Here is a 7,875-nt window from a genome sequence, read left to right on the forward strand (position 1 = left end):
AACAGAAAGCAGAGAGTCGGGATAAATGGGTCCTTTTCCGGTTGGCAATCAGTGGTTAGTGGTGTGCCACAGGGATCAGTGCTGGGACCACAACTGTTTACAATATACATAGATGACCTAGAAGAGGGGACAGAGTGTAGTGCAACAAAATTTGCAGATGACACTAAGATTAGTGGGAAAGCGGGTTGTGTAGAGGACTCAGAGAGGCTGCAAAGAGATTTAGATAGGTTAAGCGAATGGGCTAAGGTTTGGCAGATGGAATACAATGTCGGAAAGTGTGAGGTCATCCACCTTGGGAAAAAAAACAGTAAAAGGGAATATTATTTGAATGGGGAGAAATTACAACATGCTGTGGTGCAGAGGGACCTGGGGGTCCTTGTGCATGAATCCCAAAAGGTTAGTTTGCAGGTACAGCAGGTAATCAGGAAGGCAAATGGAATGTTGGCCTTCATTGTGAGAGGGATGGAGTACAAAAGCAGGGAGGTCTTGCTGCAACTGTATAAGGTATTGGTAAGGCCGCACCTGGAGTACTGCGTGCAGTTTTGGTCACCTTACTTAAGGAAGGATATACTAGCTTTGGAAGGGGTACAGAGACGATTCACTAGGCTGATTCCAAAAATGAGGGGGTTACCTTATGATGATAGATTGAGTAGACTAGGTCTTTACTCCTTGGAGTTCAGAAGGATGAGGGGTGATCTTATAGAAATATTTAAAATCATGAAAGGGATAGACAAGATAGAGGCAGAGAGGTTGTTTCCATTGGTAGGGGAGACTAGAACTAGGGGGCACAGCCTCAAAATACGGAGGAGCCAATTTAAAACCGAGTTGAGAAGGAATTTCTTCTCCCAGAGGGTTGTGAATCTGTGGAATTCTCTGCCCAAGGAAGCAGTTGAGACTAGCTCATTGAATGTTTTCAAGTCAAAGATAGATAGATTTTTAACCAATAAGGGAATTAAGGGTTACAGGGAGAGGGCGGGTAAGTGGAGCTGAGTCCATGACCAGATCAGCCATGATCTTATTGAATGGCAGAGCAGGCTCGAGGGGCTAGATGGCCTACTCTTGTTCCTAATTCTTATGTTCTTATGTTCTTATTATGTTCAAACTGAGATTTTTGTTCAGTTGGGTATCCGACACATGGAAACCAACTACCGGTCTTTGATAGGTTACAATCTAAGAATTTTTGAGTATAGTTTTTGTTTGCCCAACATGTCCAAAGAGCTTAGATGGATGTTGGCAACATCCAGGACCCAGGGACCCCAAATGTGCACATGGGTACTCCTACAGTTTAACCAGCTAAAACCTTGCAGCTTACCAACACCAGCTAGGACCATTACAGCATTGGACTGCATAGCAGGAGTGGGAAGCTGAGTGGGAAGAATCACAGTGACAGGTCTACCCAACAGGTCCCATTAATGAGGTAGGTTGGCAGATTAACCATCAACAGTGCCCAGAATAATGCATACCTGCCTGACTCAGGTATTGAATTATTTATTCTGCCACAGAGGCTTAACCTAACTTCAATGTTCGATCAGCAAGCATGTCACCATGGTGCCAATTTGGATCCAAAGAGACTGAACTTACTTCCTCCATCCAAGGAGAATAATCATTAGTTGGTCTTATACAACTGATATAGGTTTGAGCTCTTGCTAGTACCAAGCTATCTTCATAAGTAGCGTGGTGAGAAGCACAACTTATCATAAAATGTATGATTGCAGTTCTACCATCCTCTTGATTACAGCACGGTCATACACAATACCCATTGAAAATTGATCCCACCCATTAGAAGTGCAGAATTTCAACAACTTACCTTCCTCAACCTAGTCTTGGCAAAAAAAGAAAGAATTAGTATTTATATAACAACAACAACTTGTCTTCATATAGTGCCTTTAATGTAGTAAAATGAATTAAAAGAACTTCATCGGAGCGTTAACAAACAAAAATTGACACTGAGCCACATAAGAAGATATTAGGGCAGATGACCAAAAGCTTAGTCAAAGAGGTAGGTTTTAAGGAGCATCTTAAAGGAAGAGAGAGAGTTAAAGAGGCAAGAGATTTAGGGAGGGAATTCCAGAGCTTATGGCCTAGGCAGCTGAAGACACAGCCGCCAGTAGTGGAGCAATTAGAATGAGGGATGCGCAAGAGGCCAGAATTGGAGGAGCGCAGACATCTCGGAGGTTTGTAGGGTTGGAGGAGGGTTCAGAGATAGGGAAGGGCAAGGCCATGGAGGGATTTGAAAACAAGGATGAGAATTTTAAAATTGAGGCATTGTTTAACCGAGAGCCAATGTAGGTCAGCGAGGACAGGGGTGATGGGTGAATGGGACTTGGTATGAGTTAGGACACGAGCAGTAGAAGTTTGGGTGACCTCAAGTTTTCAGAGGGTGGAAGATGGGAGGTCGGCCAGGAGTGCATTGGAGTTGTCAAGTCTAGAGGTAACAAAGACATGGATGAGGGTTTCAGCAGCAGATGAGTCGAGGCATGGGCAAAGTCGGGCGCTGTTACAGAGGTGGAAATAGCCGATCTTATTGATAGTGGGGTTATGTGGTTGGAAGCTCATCCCAGAGTCAAATACAACACCAAGGTTGTGAACAGTCTGCTTTAGCCTCAGACAGTTGCCAGGGAGAGGGTTGGAGTCGGTGGCTAGGAAACGCAGTTTGTGGTGGGGACGGAAGACAATGGCTTCAGCCTTCCCAATACTTAGTTGGAGGAAATTTCTGTTCATCCTGTACTGGATGTCGGACAAACAGTCAGACAATTTTGAGACAGGTGATGGTGAGATAGAGCTGGGTGTTGTCAGTGTACATGTGGAAACTGGTGCTGCGTTTTCGCCGAAGGGCAGTAAGTAGTATATAGTAGACCAGGACACTGGGAAAACTTCCTGTTCTTCCTCAGATATTGCCACAAGATCGTTTCTACCCACATGAGCAAGCAGACAACCTTATTTGACATCGGATCTGAATGACTACATTGAAGTATCAGCCTAGATTATGTGCACAAGTCCTGGGGTTGGGCTTGAGACCACAACCTTCTTCTAGTACTGAAGGCAAAATTTAGCGAGAATGGCTGATTGTAATGTACAAGTTAAAATGTTACACGCTGAATAATTACCAGTGGTATGAAATGAATTGTTCCTGCTTTGGTGTTGTTATCTAATTTTGTAACATTAATAATTAAACATCTTGCTTTTTCAATCAAATTGCTAAATAGTTTACAAGCCCAAATTTTACATAAAAACAGGATATAACTAAATTTCCATCTACTCTCCACTTGCCTGGATGAGTGCAGCTCCAACAACACTCAAGATGCTCGACACCATCCAGGACAAAGCAGCCCACTTGATTGGCTCCCCATCCACCACCTTAAACATTCACTCCCTCCACCACCGGCGCACCGTGGCTGTAGTGTGTACCATATACAAGATGCACTGCAGCAACTCACCAAGGCTTCTTTGATAGCACCTCCCAAACCTGCGACCTCTACTACCTAGAAGGACAAGGGTAGCAGGTGCCTGGGAACACCATCACCCGCAAGTTCCCCAACAAGTTACACACCATCCTGACTTGGAAGTACCTGTACACCACCGTTCATTGTTGCTGCATCAAAATCCTGGAACTCCCCCCGTAACAGCACTGTAGGAGTACCTTCACTACACGGACTGCAGGGGTTCAAGAAGGGGGCACCATCAACTTCTCAAGGGCAATTAGGGATGGGCAATAAATGTTGATCTTGCCAGTGACACCCACAACCTATGAATGAATTTTTAAAAAGTGTCAACCCAAGGTGCCTTTATTAAAAAAAGATTTACTAACTCTACTACGCCTGCAAGGCCTCAGCAAAGATGGTGGAAGGCTGCTATTGCTCATGTGGGGAACCTTGAGATACACATGGCTGGTGACTTCTGGGTGCGCAAACCTATGATGGGCTGCTGCACACTGTTGCACCTCAGCTACTGCCAGGGCAGTCTAGCACAATTGCATTGCTGGCACTATGACGGGTATTGTTTGAGGGAGTGGTGAAGGAACAGACTGCTGATATTCTGAGAGAGGGTAAGCATACTTCTCCCATCACACCACTGCTACTTCCATGGGACAAGATCTCATCATTTCCACTGATCTGCAGGCGAGCAGACAGCAGAGGATGAAAGCCCTATCCATTTGCCCCATCAATCTTTCCAAGGTAGACGTCTGTCTCTGCAATGAGGGCACGTCTATCTCTCCAAAGCGGAGCACAGGTTTGAGTCCAGGGTCTGCATGGCATCCATTTGAGTTTTCACAAAAGGCTGGTGGCACTCACACCCAGCGACTGTCCCTGGAGGTGGCCACATTCTCCAGGGTAGATACAAGAGTGCAGGGCCATGCGAGAGGGAAGCGGACTTCTCCATATTTTCAACCATCGTGCTGAAACCCCGTGGCAGGCTTTCCAATATCTGATTTAACTGCTTTGTGAGGCCAGCAGGTTTTTTTTCATGGCTGGGCCCCTTAAATTCCCATCTCTGTACTGCTCAGCCTAGCTAGGAGAGGACCTTGCTCTCCAGCTCTCTCTTCTGGGCTGTCCCTGCCACCAGTTCCTGCTGCTGCTCACTCGTGCTAGGTGTTTCACTGTGTATAGACCCCTCTGGCTCACTAACCCAGGTGATAAGCCAATATCTGTGCTAGTGTTTGTGAGGGATGGAGTGCGTGAGGTTGTATCCTCAGCAGGATTGTTCTCCACTGGAACGTCTTCGTCAAGAAGCTCTTGTTGCTGAGACGTATAGAGAAAAGAGACAAGAGTTAGGATGGCACTGAGAAGCTGGACATTTAGCAGATGGCAGTCTTGAGAATGCAGTTTGAAGTTGTGAAGCTTATGAATATTTGCTGAGGTGAATGAAGGGTTACAAGAATTATGCAAGGCATCTTACTCAGATCAGCTGCCAGCCTTGTCTTTCACGATGCTCATGGCTCTGCCTGTGCCACTAACCTCCACAGCTTTGTGCTTTGCTGGGTGAGGGTTAGGTTGTTGGGTAGTCCTCCCCCACCCCACCACCACCCTCTCCCCATCTTGGCCTTCTCTCTCTCACAATATGTGCTGTCGTGTCCTGTAGAAAAAGAGGAGAGAGTTAGTTGTTAGCTGTTGAAAAGGTAAGTGGAAATGCGAACGGTTTCTGCAAGATCCTGCAAATCCACTGGCAGGATAGGCGCACCAATGTCAGTGTTCTCGCTCAGGCCAACATCCCCACCATCGAAGCATTGACCACACTCAATCAGCTCCGCTGGACAGACCACATTATTTGCATGCCTGGCACAAGACTCCCAAAACAAGTGCTCTACTTGGAGCTCCGACGCAGCAAGCGAGCCCCAGATGGGCAGAGGAAACACTTCAAGGACACCCTCAAAGCCTCTTTGGAAAAAGTGCAACCTCCCCATCGACATCTAGGAATCTCTGGCCAAGACCGCCCAAAGTCAAGGAAAAACATCCGGGAAGGCGCTGAATACCTCGAGTCTCTTCGTCAAGAGCAAGCTGAAGCCAAGCATAGGCAGCGTAAGGAGCACACGGCAACCAGGCGCCCCCCCCCCATTCCTCCAACCACCATATGCCCCACCTGTGACAGAGACTGTAGGTTCCGCATTGGACTCTTCAGTCACCTGAGGACTCATCTTTAGTGTGGAAGCAAGTCAACCTCGACTCCGAGGGACTGCCTAAGAAGCAGATAGTACAGGTGGTGAAACTAGAGAAGAAGCAAGATGTAATGAGTAGGTTGTGAATGTAAAGCCAAGTGTGTGAATTATGATGAAGAAGGAGTGCTGGGAGGAGCTAGTGGTTGGAAGAAAGGAAGGGACTTGAAGTAATAACAGCACCAGGAATGGTGATAGCTTAGGCAGTGTGTCCCTAAAATGGGGATTTAAAAATTAGGTGCCTGTTATTGTTACTGTGCCTTGTAAAACACGTGAATATGTGTTGATAGGGAGGCGGATGGGATGGTGCAATTATTTTGGCAAGGAGCCAGTGCTTCCATATCCTGTTCAAATGTTTCCTGCAGATTGTATTATTTATTTTTCCTGTCTGATTTTTTATCCCTATTTTCTGATATAATTTCTGCATAAATGCAAGGGTAGATATACATCAAGTAAAAATACAAAACAATGAAACTGTTTCCAAACCTCTCTTTATGTGTTTTCATTTATGTGCCCACAAGATTTTTTTAAACAATTATATTATAACCATAATTTATTGTTTAAACTTTAGTTACCTCTCTCTTTCCTATCTTTTGCTTCTGCTTGGTTTTTGTTATGTATGTTAACTGGGTTTTACCTGCAACCGGAGGGCGCGACTGTCGGAGTCCTAATGGTCACTGGCAGACACGTGCAAGCCGTGTATAAAATGTTGGCAGCCATGTTGCATCCTCACTTTGAGAATAAATAAACTGGAGTAAGGTCATGCCTGAACTAGCTCACCGTACTTAGCCTCGTGGAGTTATTCGATACTTAACAATTGGCGATGAGTTAAAAATACGAATTTTCACGCAACCATGTCTGTTGGAATTTTGGAGAGATTCATGGAAGGGGAAGACTGGGAGAATTTCACTTATTGCCTTGACCAGTACTTCGTAGCCAACGGATTGGAAGGAACCGATAACGCAATTAAGCGCAATTAGGGTCAAAAGTTTATGGCCTTATCAAGAATCTACTCTCATCGACTTGACCAACAGATAAGACTTACGATGAATTGTGAACACTGTTTGGAACCACTTTAAACTGAAGGAAAGCATCATCATGGCGAGGTATCGTTTCTATACGCACAATTGCTCTGAGGGCCAGGACGTGGAGGAATTTGTCACTTACCTAAGATGCCTCGCTGGGCTATGCAACTTCGGAGCCATGTTGGAGGAAATGCTGCGGGACTTTTTTGTGCTTGGCATTGGCCATGAGGTCATCCTTCGAAAGCTGCTGGCTGCTGAATCTCTAGACCTGAGCAGGGTCATCACAATCGCCCAGGCATGCATGTCCACGGACGAAAACTTGAAACAGATATCTTCCCAGCATCAAAACTCACCGGCAAGTACTGTGCATAAAATAATATCATCGGCAGGCAGAGCTGCATATGGCATAGCCTACTCATCCGCGTTCGTACGACCTGTAACTGCTCAAAGTCCGCCATCGGGGGTGAATCAAATCTCGCCTTTTTGGCGTTGCGGGGGCTATCATCGGGCTCATCAATGCTGATTCAAGCAATACATGTACAAAGGCTGTGCAACAATGGGGCACCTTCGGCGAATGTGTCCGCAACCGAGCAAGCGTGCTGCGACATACCACGTGGCTGAGGATGATCGATCCAGCGTGGATCAAGTGGCACAGGCAACTCAACCCGAGGTACAGGACGAAGAAGTGTATGGGGTACATTCTTTTACCAAAAGTCCAACGATAATGCTGGAAGTTAAATTAAATGGGGTTCCAGTATCCATGGAATTGGACATGGGTGCGAGTCAGTCAATAATGAGCCAGAGGGCTTTCAAAGGGACACTAAAGCAAACTGAGCCCAATCAATGCAAAGTTGAGTATCAACCCAAATAGCTCATACCAGTCATTGGCAGCGCGGCAGTAAAGGTATCATACGATGGAGCTGTGCATGATTTATCATTGTGGATCGTTCCAGGCAATGGCCCAAAGCTGTTTGGCAGGAGTTGGCTTGAGAAAATTAAATGGAATTGGAACGATATTAAAGCCTTATCATCAGTGGATGACGCTTTGTGTGCTTAAGTGCTGAGCAAGTCTCCCTCGTTGTTTGAACCAGGCATCGGCAACTTCACAGGTGCCAAGGTGCCGATCCACCTAGGCCCGGATGCAAGACCTGTTCATTACAAGGCTCGGACGGTTCCGTACATGATGAGGGAGAAAGTCAA

Source organism: Pristiophorus japonicus, chromosome 9 (assembly GCF_044704955.1).
Source record: "Pristiophorus japonicus isolate sPriJap1 chromosome 9, sPriJap1.hap1, whole genome shotgun sequence".
Taxonomy (NCBI): domain Eukaryota; kingdom Metazoa; phylum Chordata; class Chondrichthyes; family Pristiophoridae; genus Pristiophorus; species Pristiophorus japonicus.